Source organism: Triticum aestivum, chromosome 2D, assembly GCF_018294505.1.
Source record: "Triticum aestivum cultivar Chinese Spring chromosome 2D, IWGSC CS RefSeq v2.1, whole genome shotgun sequence".
NCBI classification, from domain to species: domain Eukaryota; kingdom Viridiplantae; phylum Streptophyta; class Magnoliopsida; order Poales; family Poaceae; genus Triticum; species Triticum aestivum.
In genome coordinates this window covers 464,775,673-464,791,687 of record NC_057799.1, presented here as the reverse complement: position 1 = coordinate 464,791,687, position 16,015 = coordinate 464,775,673, and the positions used below count along the sequence as shown (strand labels likewise).

The following is a 16,015-nucleotide window of genomic DNA, read 5'->3' as shown; positions in this document are numbered from 1 at the left end:
ACCATTCACTCCATGTGGACTCCGCGTGATGAGATTTCTAGGGGCAAGGCTCCTGCTCTTTCGTGTGGTGAGAGCTCTTCTCGCCACACCAAACCTTTCGTCAAGCTGTTTGACTGCCTTGCTCGCTTTATTGGGAAGTCCCATAAGGCTATCTTTGACACCTGCCGCTACACCGCTACTCACATTGCTACCGAGGAGGTTCGTCGCATCTCTGAGGCAAATGCTCTTAGGGCTCGCCTCCGTGCGCGTCCTGGCAGTCCTATCGAGCCTGATGAGCCTATTCCTGATCGGCTTCCTCTTCCGGAGGTGAAAGTGCATTATATCGACTAGAGGAGGGTGAATAGGCGATTTTTATGAATTCTTCACTGAGGAATTTCAGGGTGAGGAAATTCCTAAGCAAAGAACTACTTGCAGTGGAATAAGTACTCAAAAGTAAACATAACAGAACACGAGCATAGCCATCATGATGAAATGAAGACAAGCACAGAGTACAGAAAGCGTAAACACAGGATAACACAGGATGAAGACAAACAAACTGAAGAAATTGAACTGAGGAAATTGAGGAAGTCTTCAGTCAAAGTCTTCAAACACAGATATGAACAAGCACACAACTCGGTAATGAGGAAATGAAAGAGTTGAGGAAATAGAACCAGTAGGCTTGGTGAAGACAATTATTTGGTAGACCAGTTCCAACTGCTGTCTCAGTTGTACATCTGGTTGGAGCGGCTAGGTATTTAAACCTGAGGACACATAGTCATCACCATATTCTCCTTGAGCTAAGGTCACACAGACCTCGCCCAATCACTCGTGGTAAGTCTTCAGGTGACTTCCAAACCTTCACAAACTCGGTCACTCGGCGATCCACAATTTCCTCTTGGATGCTCTAGACCATGACACCTAACCGTCTGGAAGAAGCACAGTCTTCAAAGGTAACAAGCGCCGGATCCACGCAGGATCAATCTCTTCAGTGATGCTCAATCACTTTGGGTTTGTAGGTGTTTGGGTTTGGGTTTTCCTCACTTGATGATTTTCGCTCAAAGTCCTCGGAGGATGGGATGCTCTCAAATGACAAGTGTCAGTTTCTTTCGGAGCAGCCAACCAGCTAGTGGTTGTAGGGGGCGGCTATTTATAGCCTAGGGAGCAGCCCGACATGATAAGACATAAATGCCCTTCAATGATATGACCGTTAGGTGGGTAGATACATCCATTTGAGCGACAAGTTTTTGGGATGGAGGGAGTAAGTCTTTGTTACTCGTATCTGTCTTGGAGCTTGAGTTACATATACATAATATGCACTTGTAGCCTGTAGAATAAGTCTTTACATCTTTCTATCTTGCTTATCGTGAGTCTATATCATTTTCATGCAGAATACTGTTACAACGTCACTGGACGGTCCCGATCTTGAGGTTTATCAGAGCTTGATGGACTCGATAAAACATCTGAGGCTCTGGCTATGTACGCACGGTGATGAGATCGACTTTCGCAGTATGGGACTTCAGAGAAAAATGTACACAACGCCTCATACAGGAACCTTTCATTTTATCCTGAAGAAGGGCCTTCATTCGATTGATATTGTGTTTGATGCTAGAAATGGCTGGGTTTATGCAGTCATCTGCCCCAAAGGGATTTTTCTGTTCGAGGACAATATTAGTAGAAATCCATACATCATACATCCTGCTGCGGACGTGCTGTCATTTCCTGGTGATTATGCCAACATTGCCCCGGATTCTATTGGGAAGCTTCAGCTTGGTATTGACTCATTGAGGACAGCCTTTGATGTCCTTGCCAACTTCGATGGAAGTACAGACACTCCTGAAGAAAGAGCAGCATTTGGATCTCTTGTCCTCAGTATTTCAGAGGCTTCCAAGTTTCACAACGTATATGATCGAGTCAATACCATAATGCAGAAGGGAGGTGTTGAAACAGTTGAAGAACACGAGCCAGATATTGCTTCAGAAGTCAAGAAGTGGAAGAAGTTTGGGACACTCGCAGTTGACAAACTGCATTTGGCAAGTCAGGGTATTCCCCATGGAACGAAGCTACCATTGTTGCTCACGAGGAATATCGCCGGAATAAACTCTGTCTCCAAGATAGTTGATAATCTCTTCTTGGTACCTTACACAGCAATTGACTCCAAGAGGCTTCTGCGCTACCCACCTCGAGTGCCATACACATGGTGCCCCATTGATGAGGGTGTGGGAGACGATGAAGTTCATCTGCTTGATGATTTTGATTATATGCGTCTCAGTCCACTATCCAGGAAGAGATTCCTAAGTGACAACAAGAAGTTCCTCGGCGACCGTGCTGGTGGTAAACCCCACGCGAGCATTGGCAAGTTGATCATCACACCAGGTGATCCAACTTGGACCTTGGATCTGCCTATCTGGCATGTTGGTCAAAAGTTTCCACATTGTTGACAAGAAGATCAGGCAAGACATCTAAATGTTGAGGAAGGATTAGCCTTATTTTTGTAGGTGGAGTGTTGTATTTGGAGACCTACAGCCGTGTGATTCTTGTGGTTCAAGGCTTGGAGGAAATGAGTCGTTGCATGGACTATCATTCTACTATTAAGCTGCCAGATGGTTGTGAGGGTGGTGGTTGCTTTGGACGATCGTTGGGGGTCTTGCAGTGTGTGTTTCCCACTGTTTTAAATAGCCCGCTATAGCTCCGCTATAGCACGCTATAGCATTTACAGAAGGTCTTGCGCTAAGAGACTTTGATCCAAACAAATGAACAAACATTTTAAATAGCTCGCTATAGCTTCGCTATAGCACGCTATAGAATTTAGAAAAGGTCCGCCGCTAAGAAGCTTAGCGCGCTATTTAAAACTATGGTGTTTCCTGAGGAGGGTGGTCTTGCAATCGCAGTTTTCAGTCTCGATTCTGCTTCCAACTGGTATATGACCTGAGCTAGTAAGTCTGAGTATTCTAACTGATCCGCAGAGGTGGAGAGTAAAAGTATTCTTTGGGAGCTTCGTTCTGGATGGAGTCTTCTACACCACAAAATTGCACACCTAGACTACATGTTTCGACTGATTGGCCAGATTTCATTATGGGCTGACTTTCCTTTTAGAAACTTCAACTATGCCGATTATCGCAAGATTGTAGAATTGAATAATACACGGGCTCTCGGTGAAGCAATTGGGCTTCCCTGATTGTAGAGTTGAATGTCAGTTAGCACGGGGTCTTGGTGAAGCAAATGGGCTTCCCTGATGGTTTTGACTTCTGATTAGTGATCCTAAAACCGAAAGCATAATACTTGATTTGGCCTTTGTGGTAGTTCCAGTTTTAAGCGTGCACATCTCATTCTTTCAATTGTCCTGAAGCACCTTACTTGGTTTCTGTTGTTTGGTGCGAGATGCATTTGGAAGGGCTGACTTTGTCCGCAGTGGGGCATTGTACTGGCTAACACCAGGAAACTTTGTGAGATCAAAGATGGTCACAGGCTGCTAAGGTGGTGTTATATTGTGCAAGGTAGGAAAAATGAGAGTGAAAAGAGCTTAAACAATGCAGACGAACAATCATGCAAGGGAGAAACATCAAGACCTGTTTCTGGTGAAACTTCGTTTAGCTCTTCTATGACTATACAAAAGAAGTGATAGCATGCTTAATTTGGGCATTTCCTCCTATCTATGAAGACCGCACTGGCAACTGAAATTGAATGCATCACATTTCAGGCTGCCATGTGCAGAATAAGGCATACACTAGTGTGGTAGTGTCTCTAAGAACCAAAGCATCTGCTGAGTTAAAAAGCGCCTTGTCCAGTGCTATGCAGACAGAGAGCAGTAGTAACTCGGGTCTTGTTCCCAGATATGAGATGAAAAGGAAAGAAAGCATACCAGCTAGGCTGTCTAGTGATGTTGACCATGACATGTATAATAGGTCCCTATTAGAAAACGTGGGAGTTTGGAGGTCTGTTGTGGTACCTAAAGGGGCAAAACCCCTTGATTCTTTGTCCGCTAAAACATTTACTGGCACAAGCCCATTGTACAAAGACAACCTATTCTGGAACTTCTCAGTGCCATCGCTCTGCTAGTTCAGCAATCTACTTCATTTGTTGATATCGCACTTGATATGGATGATGGAGATGGTTCTTTTTTCTGGCTTTCCTTGGATGAGCAGAGGAGACGTGGGTTTTCTTGTGATCCTTCTATGGCTCATGCTGGCTGTGGTGGACTATTAGGAACATGTCATTCCAAGGATTTGATCCACTTTTCGCAGAGGTAAAAATCTGGTGCTCTGTTTTTTCTTGCCACTTCTACTTATCCATGCATCATTTCTCCATGTCTTTTTTTGGATACAGGTTTCAGAATCATCCACGACTGGCTTGTTGCAGTCGGATATAAAATCAGCTCTTAAAACTGAGTTTGCAAACATGGATGGTCCATTATCAGTAATTGATTGGTGCTGGGGTCGAAGTAATATAGCCGAATCTGCTGCCATGGGAGATGCTTACTCTTTCCATTATACTACTGGTGATATTCGAGATACTTCAAATTCTATACCCATCGGTGGAGATGCAATGAGCCCACCCCAATTGCAAAAAACCACCACATTTGAGGACGCGAAATCAAAAAACCACCACCTTTCGGTTTTTTTGCAAAAAACCGCCACTTTTGTGCTAACAGTTTGCGGAAAACACTGATTGACTAATTAGACCAGTTTGAGTGGAAAACTGACACCTAGGGGCCGCATGTAAGTGATGATGTGGCAAGAAAGGTCAACATCGTTTGCATGGACCGTTAAGTTGACATAGGCCCACTTGTCAGCGGTCTCTCTCCCTTCCTGGCATTCCGTCGAGCAGCTTGTGAGCTCGCCGGAGAGTTCGCTGCCGGCAGCGTTCGGAGCTACGCTACAGGGATGAGGGCTTCCATGCTAGGCACGTCTACCCACGAGCCAACAACCAAATCGAGCACCGCGGTGACCTCGGCCTCGCCGGAGCGGGCAGGGGCCTGGATGTGCTAGATGCCAGCCTTGACGGATTGGGCGCACGGGCACAGGGCAGCTCGGCCTCGCCGGAGCGGGCGCGCGGCACACGCGGACGCACCGCAGCTCGGCCATGCCGGAGCGGGCAGGGGCGCCGACGCGTGGGATGTCGGCCTTGACATTGTGGGCGCACGGCAGCTCGGCCTCGCCGGAGCGGGCGCGCGGACGCACGGCAGTCAGCCACGCTGAAGCGGGCAGGGGCACGGATGCACTGGATCTTGGTCTTGACGGAGTGGGTGCACGGCAGCTCGTCCTCGCCGGAGCTGGCTGGTTCGTGGGCGCGCGGGATTTCGGCCTCGCCGGAGCGGGCTGGGCCGTGGGCGCGCGGGCGCGCGGCAGCTCGACCTCGCCGGAGCGGGCTACGAGCACCGGCCAGCGTAGCTCCGCTTGTGCCCTTCCCTTGTCCGTCTACAGCAGCAACCGGCGGCCGATTAGCTTGGATTTCTTTTTTTGGTGATTTTGACCAGCGCCGTTTACGGGTGTGACGGGTGCCGTCTCCACCCCAGCCATGTGGCACCTGACAGTGGCGCCCACCTATCAGATTTTTGCATCAAACTACTGTAAGCAACACATTAGTGTTTTCTGAAAACTGTCAGCGCAATGTTGGCGGTTTTTTGCAAAAAAAATGAAAGGTGGTTGTTTTTTGATTTCGCGTCCCAAAATGTGGTGGTTTTTTACAATTTACTCTCCTGCTGGCACATCTCTCAACCTGTCTTCAACTTATTTATTACTCCCTTCGCCAAATATAATATTGCCAGAAGGAGAAAAGTCATGATTCATCTTAGAGGAGATTGAGTTTCAATGCAGGCACTTCAGAAGAGCATCATAAGCAACGAAAAAAATAGCACGCTATTTCGCCGTTATAGCGCGGTTATAGCATATTCGGAAGGGAGACGTTACGTTTTGGCAAAATCGGCCGCTACGGCGCTAATTGCGTAATTAGCGCGCTACACACGCTATAACGTTGTAGCGTTACACGTTTTAACATGCAGACCATGCAAAATTTAAACAACCACAGCCCAGCAGGCCCAGCAGGCCAAAACCAACCCACGACCACTACCTTTCTCACTCTTTTTATTTTGAAACTGTTTGAGACTTACAATTTTTATGTCCTAGATTTGGCCCTTATGCATATATTGCTTGCTCCTAGCAAAAATTTAGTTGCTTAAATACTTTATTTCTAAATATATTTGAAATTTTTTGTAAACGCTATTTTGAAATATAGCACGCTATTAGCACGCTATAACTTGTGTAGCATTTGGAGAAGGGCCTCGCTATATTTTGTAGCGCGCTATTTTTTTCGTTGATCATAAGGGATATCACCGTGTTAGACCAACCATTCCTGGCTTCCCTTCGCCATCTCTTCTTGTTGGGTAGCAGACTTGTTCCCCTGGAAAATGATTATTAAATGAACTAACATTTAATTGTCCGTGTGAGTTTCTGATGCAAGTATTGAAATTGCAGTTACCAGGATGATTGGTTAAAGACTTCTGCTAATTGCCTCAAATTGTGGGAGAAGGCTCCTTTGGAACCTTATGCTTCGGCCAAGCCTGTAAGGCATAGTTTGGCACTGTGGTGGCATATAGCCCACTATGTATTTTTATTACCTTTTGATATATCACCTAAGTATATCCTTATTGCTCATTTAACATTTGACCACCCTAGTGCATACCATAACTATATCTTGCTTCTCTCCCTAGGTATGAAACTTCAGCACATTTTTGGCTGGTACTGGAATATTGTGTTGGTGGAGACCTCAAGGGCTTGCTCGAGCAGGTATCTTGCTTATCCTTTCAAACAATGCATGTATTTCTCTAATTTGAAGAAGGGAACACAAAGCATCCACTTGCATACGTTTGTAACCGATATATTCTGCAGATATCACAGATAAGTGAGAGAATCTGCACCTAAAATTTAGGAGCTCGGAATATTTGAACTAGAAGTACAAGGAACAGAACTTCACGTTTCGTTAGCTTTTAGGAAAATTCCACATGAAACTTTATATCACAGCTTGCTAATTTCTCTTCTAAGAGGAATAGATGTTTCACACAATCTTGTTGTTGTTGCTATTTATAATTGTGTACTTTAAATCTGACAACTTGAAGTTGTGAATGCTACTAAAACTATTTTTGCTCGAGAAAACTATTTGTCATTACATTGAAGTATTGTCAGCCCGAACCAGTTGCTTTTATGATCTTAGTTCTATTTTTTCTTTTATAGCATTTACAGTTTAATACTTTGTGTTCATGCACTGAAGTATGAGCTTTAGTCTCGTTTGTGCTCAGCTTGGAAAAGAATTAGACAATTAACTGCTTCAAGATGGGAAACTGGAGTGCTGCTCTCATTTTCTCCACTTGGAAACACTCAATGCATGCTGCATATTCTTTCACTCTAAGAAATGCTTGATTTATTTGCTATCCTGATAATGTTGCTCTATTGTTTTTAGTGGTGTATTATATTGTTGCGGCGCAACGCTTTTGCAAGCCTGTTTACCAGTACTTGCCTTTCATCCTAGGCAGGCGACCCACATAATTCTCTGCGGTGATTGTTTGTGTTCCAGAGACCTGTTGTGTGAGTAGATATGCAGACCTTCTTACTATATGTAACATACCTTCTTACTATATGTAACATCAGTGAAGACAAAATGCTACCCCATTTTTCTGCTTGCTTGTCATCCTACAAACACGTGTTGATAAGGGCAACCCACACAATTCTCTGTGGTGCTTGTTTGTGTTCCAGAGACCTGTTGTGTGACATATGCAGACTTCTACTATATGTAACATCAGTGAAGACAAATGCTACCCCATTTTTCTGCTTGCTTTGCCTTTATGTATTCGGTCTCATGTCTATTTTTATGCAGGATAAGAAGCTGCCTAAAAGTGCCATGCATGACCTGGCTTACGATCTTGTTAAAGCCCTCCTGTAAAGTTTCTTTGATAACCTCGTTTCAATATATCTATTGTGTTATGGGTGGACTTTGATTGACTGAAAACATGTTGGGTGTTAGGTTCTTGCATTCACAAGGAATTATCTATTGTGATCTGAAGCCATCTAACATCCTACTTGATGAGTTTGGATGCATGAAGGTAATCAGTAGACACCACTGTGAAATATGTAAATACAGTAACAACAAAGGAATAGAAAATTGCTGGGAGCTAACAGTAATTTCCCCTTATTGTTCTAGCTGTGTGATTTTGGATTAGCAAGACGTTTAAATGACATCGAGAAGATCGACCCTGGAGATGTGAGGTCCCATTTCCTTTTCTTCAAGCATTTTGTTTTGTTTGGTTTTATCTTATTTTAATGATTTCCTTCGGTTTGAACACATGTCCTTTAGGTGCCACAACCTATGAGGGGGACACCATGTTACATGGCTCCTGAGTTGTTCCAAGAGGCAGGGGACAGCTCATATGCTTCTGATTTCTGGGCTCTTGGTTGTGTGCTATACGAATGCTATGTAGGAAGACCTCCTTTCGTGGGCCGTGAATTTACCCCGCTAGTCAAATCCATACTTTCAGAGCCTGCACCACCTTTACCTGATAACTCGTCAAGGTCTTTCCAGAATCTGATCAACTGCTTACTCATGAAAGACCCAGCTGAAAGACTACAGTGGTCTGAACTATGTGCACGCAACTTCTGGAGAAACAGTATGCCAATGATTCCGTTACCTCCTCAACCTGCCTTCGACAACATGGTTGGATTTCCCACTACACCATATCTAGCTGAGCGAAATGGGGATAAACCCTCCAGACACCTGACACCACCCAAGGCTCGTGAACACCTACGCAAGAACGATGAAAATTCTGCCAGGTGTTCACAACCCCTGTTAAGAATGTGCTAACTGGTAAGAAAAATAACGCAAAACCTTGTAAGGCTGATGGTTTTAAGGGTGTAAATGTCCTTAGAATGTCTCGCATAGCTAAGAAAAATTTGCAAAGGGTAAAAGACAAGGAGAACTACAGGCGTCCTCCCACAGAAACAGACGAAAATGAGGCTGAAGTTAAGATAGGAAATGATGACATGGAGCTTGATTTTGGTGAAAATCCAGAAGGCGATGCACCTGATGATAATGATGGATCAGATAATGCTGGATCCACAGCAGATGAAATGCATACGACCGAAGGAACTGATGGAAATGAAGAGAACTGCATAAATCAGGTGGATATGCTCACGGATAAGTGTTCTGTTAAGCCTGATACCATGTTGAAAGCTGAGCAGAACTGCTCAGAGAATCCTGATGGGTGGCCACTCCACCTAGTTTAGTTTGAGGAAAGCACGTCCGAAGATACCGTCTGCTGCTGCAACGGGTTCTGAGCCGTCTAACATATTTGAAGCATTCTGGCATCCAACAGATCTTGCTGTTAAACCAGTTATGCCCAGTAAAAAAAGGAGATAAGGCTACCGAGACTGTCACTGTGCTTCCTTTTGAAGCTCTCCCTGCTGCTGATTACATCAGGTTACCACGAGAACAGATGAATGCATTCCATAGCCAGATAATTCAGAGTTTGAGTGGATCTTTTCAGGTTTCAGAAAAACAGAATATCATCAGATACCTGGAGTTGTTAAGCATGAACACTGACGCTGCAAATATAATCACTAATGGGTAATGGCCCAATTATGTCATTGCTTATAAAAATGCTTCGACTATTAAAAACTTCAGTCTTGCATGCCCAGGTTGCTTCACTTATGGGACTGTTGATACGCTACTCCACTATCCTTGATGCAGAGCTAGCTAGTTCAGGAATTGTTAATGCCTTGTCAGATGGCTTAAGGGACCAGCATGATAAACTGAGGAGATTCTGTATGGCAACACTTGGAGAATTACTGTTCTACATATCAACTCAATCTGATCAGGATAGCAAAGAAATCAATGCCCAAGACTTACCAACACTATGAAGGACAAAGCTGGTGCTTTGTGGCAGGTTAGAAACTCCAAATGAAACATATGCTCTACATGTTTATTTGCATGTCAGTGGTTGACTCACCTGGACTTACCTTGTAGTATTACCCTATACTGCATCACGTTGTGAAAAGAAAAGTTGTGGCGGTAAGATACTGGGAATTAGATTCCAACATCTTTAGTAGTTGATACTGATTCGTCTATAGGAGCATATTCTCTTTGCCCACCGTAATGTACTGAAGTAGAAATTTATTAGAAGTTGAAACAATATTAACTGCAAGAACTAAATCCACACATAAGCATAAACCAGTGTATAGCCCTCACTAGATATTTTATTCAGTTTTTTTTGAGAATTTAGTGAGGTAGAAATTTATTAGAAGTTGAAAGTATATTAGTGAGTTTATTTTGAAATATTTATAGATAAACTTTGCGTTTTAGACATAGAGTTGCAAAGTTCATATGTTGTTGAAGTGCATAAACAAATTGAAATGTTAAATTTTGGTACATTAGTGTTCTAGCATAGTTAAGGCAATTACAATGGTCACATCTTTTGGGAAGTTACAAACTAAATTTTATAAGAAGACATTATTTTAAGGGGTGTTTCTTTCCACGAAGAGACATTTTTTCACCAAGGGACATGTTTTCCATAAGGAGACATTCATTGACCAAGCGATGTGCCTTTCAACTAAAGGACATGACTGTTCGTAGGCCCAACTGTTAAGATGTAAGACTTGATTGATCCTCAATATAATCCAACGACTGCAATTTCAGGGGTGACGTGGCTTAACGTGGATGCTGCATTAGGAGTCAGTTTTAGATTAAAGAGGGAAGGGATATGCCTAGATAGTAGATACCGACTTGACGTTCCAATACATGTTTTTTTCTTTATTCATGTGTCTAGGCACAAGTCTATTATGAATGTGTGCGTTGAGCTTTTGCAGTTATTATAAGTACATAAAAGAGTATGTATTGGAACATGAAGATATATAATATATACAAGTATCTTAGTTGTATGTGGTCATGTAGCCTAGACATACATATGAATGGCTCCTTTCCTTATTTGCAGCTACAAATTCAAAGTACTGTCTTCTCATGATTTAACTTGGCAAACTGAGCAGGTCCCTAGTTCTGTAATCGCACTGGTGTCACCTATCTTGCGTAAAGGGGAAGACGATCTAGCCCAGCTTTATGCCTTACAGACAATTGATAATATATGTAGCCAAGGAACAGATTGGACATCACGGTTTGATTCCCGAGATGTAATTGGTCATCTTTGCTACATCTATAAAGCAACTGGGAAGCAGGAGAATACAAGGCTTATTGCAATTTCTTGTTTGAGCCGCCTAGCTCGATTCAGTTCGTCATGTAGTCATTTAATACTGAGAAGCTAACATTTAAGGATATTGCATGCACACTCCTTAAGGGCAATCCACGTGAGCAACAGATAAGTCTGAATCTTCTGAACTCGGCATTAGGGAACAGTCATATCATACCAAATATGAGCCGCTATATTCTGTCATTAACTGAGGAGAAACAGTTGGTCCCTGGACTTATTTCTCTGATAGAACAGGGAACTGACACTGCGTAGGAAAGCCCTTCTATTTGTTGCTCTTCTTTGCAAGAACAGTTGAAGGTGGCTTCCACAATTCTTTTGCAATGCAAAGCTACTATCAGCAGTCGATAGATTGGGAAAGGAGAAGGATGGTTTCATTCATCAATGTACAGAAGCATTTGTTCAGTTAGTTGCTTTGTTGGTCCCAGGCATTCTTGACACTGTATCCAGTGATATACAGCAGGTCATGGGCGGCAAACGTGCTCATCCAAGGAGCACAATTCATTTGTTCCGTGTCATCCTTCATCTTCTTGGGAGTGTATCCTTCAATCACAGAGTTGTGACAAGTCAAGTATTGCTCCAGTTGGCTAATCTTATGAAGATATTGGAGACACCATTTAAGGTATGGCCTGTAACTATCTGGACCCAACCTGATGAGAAAATATGGAGACCATTCATTATATATTTGTACTGCAATGTCTAAAATAAACTCATCCTAGAGTTATTGTTGTCTTGCCTTAACAGTCTTTGCATTACGCAATGTGTTCACTAAACTCCTGTCTTTTGTGATAATTTGTGTACACTTTATTGTACTTCCAGGCTCGGGATGATTTCCAAATGACATTGCTGAGGGTTCTTGACGCAGCTACTTTGGAGCCTTCTGTTATACTTAGGGAACACAAAATATTCACAAGTCGATTCCTTCCAAGCTTATCCATCTTCTACAAGGGCAATAAAGATTGTGATGCCAGATTCCTGTGTTTGAAGATACTGTCTGATGTGATGATTGTGATCTTCAGTGATTCTTCATTGACTGCAGACGAACAATGTTTAGCTGACCTGAAAACAATCTCTCACAAATATTTTCTCCCAATGTACCCTTCATTTGCAGAGGATGAAGATCCAATACCTATGTATGCACAGAAACTTCTAGTAATGCTGATGGAACATGATTGTGTTAGGTATCTGATATCCTGAATGAAGCGACAGTATCCCAGTGCTTTGAATTCTTGCTTGGAGATCTTACAAATGCAAACGTAAGCAATGTCAAGCTTTGTTTTGCTCTGGCATCTTCTCCCGACATGGACTCCAATATCCTTTCGCAGCTTCAAGTTGTCAGAAGAATAGGGAATCTACTTGAGTTTGCGACTGCCAAAGATATGGATGATTTTCTGGAACCAACCTTGGAGCTCTGCAGAGCTTTCATTATCTGTGGCATCGGCAGCAACAGAAGTATCGTCCTCACCAAAGAACCTGCACTCCTCGTTGATGGTGCCTTCAGCATGAGCATTGCTGTTGATCAACAATCTTACATCGTGGACATATGCGACCTTGGTGGCAGTATGGGTATATTTCTGGAGGTGGTTGGAAATTCAGATCCACATATATCTATTTGGCGTCAGATTGCGTGGTGTTGCTGCTCAAGGCAGCACCTCGAGAGGCCACAATGGGCTTGCTGACAAATCTTCCTAAGCTGAGCGCTCTTCTGGACTCGTTGAAGCATGGCGCCCCCCTGCCGCTGACTCGCCTGCTATACAGCCTAGCATTCTCTTGTAGACAGTATCTAACCCAAGGAATGATACTCCCAATATCAGTGCCAGCTCTGATGCGAGTAGAAGCGCTTGTCTCATCTCTTGCTGATGCTGCTTCGTGTGTGGGTGCTGAATTGCAGTGCCTACCTCGGCAGAGATGTGGTGAAGGAGCCGGTCAGTTGGCTGCCATTACATAAGTATGAGCAGGGCCATTGCCTCATCATCATAGGGCATGGTGCTGACCTCAGTTGCTACTGTCTGGCACGGGAGTGCTGTCCGTGCGCAGGACACCGTTGCATGTTATGTAATCTTTATCCGCAATGATGTGGGGCTGCTGTATATGGTACTTTTGGCCAAATCTGTATTTGCCTTGCCAGTTTTGGTTGGCATGTAGGTTTTCAGTTTCATGTAATTCCCTAGTTGCACATCATGATCATGTATACAACAATACATTTGTCCTATTTCTGTTACCAAGCAAGCGGTGGAAATTTCCATTGTTGAGATCTCTGTACGAAGTCGGTATAAGCAACCTTTGCTTCAGTATCTATAATGAAGTATGCAATTTATCCGTGGTTGGGTTTTGCCGGGCCAGGTAGGCAGTAACACACATTGATCAATTGTGGGCATTGGCTTCCCCTGCCTGTGCATAGTGGAGCAGAGGCGACGAATAGTTCAGACTTTGACCATATCCTTCTGGCCAATCAATCTCTTCTTGTCATCATTACATTTCGACTGTTTTTCCCTCGCGCTTCCATTACTGAACAGGGATGCAGGTGTTTGTCCTGTACCGCTCCTTCAGGAACTGTTACTTCAAAAACGACCTCCTTTGCGTTTAGGTTTCCAATCGTTGCGACTTGCAAACCCCCACCCGACTTGCCTGTATTTCTCGTTCACAGAATTAATGAGGGAATGTGTTTTTCCTAAAAGGAAGAGATAGAGGACGGCTCCTTTTATTCTTGTCTTTGGGGAATAGATGACGACTTAACAGGTGCATGTCGTTATCTTGCCCAAGGAAATTTCGGCATTTCTTCTTCTTATGAAAACACACAGAAGCGTGCGTATCACATGTTAAAGAAAAGAGAGAATAACCCCCCAAAAAAGGGAGAGAATAAAACACCCAACAACAAAGTCAGGATTGGGCGTGGGGATACAAACTTATGCAGCGAAGGCTCGCCGAGACGAGCGCCATAACATCATCCGAGTTTTTGATCGGCATCGCCATGCACTTACCATGGTTGATCCTCATCCCGGGAGATATTCCGAAATCCACCAGGATTGCCAAAAATACCTCCACGTCTAGCTCCCATAGATTGAGGAAGACCATGACATCATCCACGAAGATCAATAGTCTTTGGAACAAGGTCGACTTATCCGACGGGCCAGCAACCCCACATGGGAGCGTGAGCCAACATGCGATGCGGAACTTCCATGGTTAAGATGAATAGCACCGTCGACAAGGGTCTCCCTGCCGCAATCCCATGTCTGTTATTTCTTTTTAGAATAACCCTCAAGCTTTATTGCATAATGTCAATAAAACAACTCTCCAACTATGTCACCACCTTCACTAGGTTTTTTTTTTGGACAAAGGGTGGACTTTGTTGGCTCAAAATGTGAATCAAGAGAATACAAACACAACGAGCATACACACCGACTCTCCATAATAGGATCCACACAACCAACACTAACGCACGCACAGAAAAACATGTTGGGAAATAAAAAGTCACATCAGACCAAAGTTATGCGTATGCGAGGAAAAAAACAAAGCGATTAGATCCGTAATAGGCAAATTACAACAATGAGCATATCCACACCAACCATCTCGTGACATCACACGGACGGCGAGGTTCTTCAACAACAACGCTTTCAGGAAGGGGCGACACTCAAGCGCGTCCGTCACCGGATCCAACCAAGGCATATTAATGACATGACATAATATTAAACTAGATGATGCCATGCGCGTTGCTGTGAGAACCTTGCTAAAATAATGCAAAAATATTTGCTATAGAAAAATATAAATCACATAAGCTTAAAACAATATGAAGCGTATAAAAAGAGAAAAAATACAGCTAAAAAAATGTGAAGGATGAACTCTAATAGAAAAATACTCCCTCCGTCCCAAAATAAGTGACTCAATTTTATACTATTACAAAATTGAGTCACTTATTTTGGGACGGGGGGAGTAAATTATATAAGCTTAAAAAATGTGAAGATTATAAAAAGAAAGAAATTGCAACTAAAAAAAATGCTATTTCTAACAAAATGTGAAGGATGAACTCTAATAGAAAAAATAAATTTATGACTAACATGCATGAATTGACGATGTGGCAGCATTGCATGCATAGAGTCTAATGCAAATTTAATTTATGGCTTGCATGCATGAGTTGCTTATGTGACATGGTTGGATGGGTAGAAAAAATAAATAGATGAAAAAGAAAATAAAGAAAAAGATGGTGATTATGTTACCATCATATAACTTTTCAATAAAAATAAGTCTACAAGCTAATAAATGAAGTCATATATGATACACTAACTGTATGTTACTTTGCGTTATACATAGACTAATGTTTTTCTTTTTTAGAGAACATAAACTAATGTTAAATGCATGACACATGCCTTTCTGAGAAACATGTAAATGGTTGTTTTTGTCTTCCAGGCATTGGCGAAGGGCCGCTAGCCGGAGATGGCACCAGGGACCCTGCACTCGCTGACTTAGACGCCATGGCCAGACCGAGCGTTGTGCTGGTCGGCAGGGCAAAGGGTCGGAGACATGGGCGGACTCAGACTGAAAATTACCCGGTGGCCACATAAGAAAACACGTGCCTACATATCAAATAATCAATGACCTACACACTAAATCAATGGATTATATTAAGCAAGTGCAAATTGAACCCGGTGCCAGTGACATCCGCTAGCTGTACGTAGCTACGCCCCTGTCGGAGACGATGTCACCGTACTCCTCGTGTGTGCGCATATACGATGATGTATGTATGTGTACATCATCCATCTAATGTAATCGTGAAAAGGAAAGTGAGGTGTTTGGGCCAGA

The 16,015-nt window shown here is 43.2% G+C and overlaps 1 pseudogene; it reads left to right on the top strand.

Moving 5' to 3' along the window:
- The first annotated feature begins 1,487 nt into the window (after window positions 1-1,487).
- LOC123055842 (serine/threonine-protein kinase RUNKEL-like) lies at window positions 1,488-13,166 on the top strand (annotated as a pseudogene).
- Window positions 13,167-16,015: the final 2,849 nt, after the last annotated feature.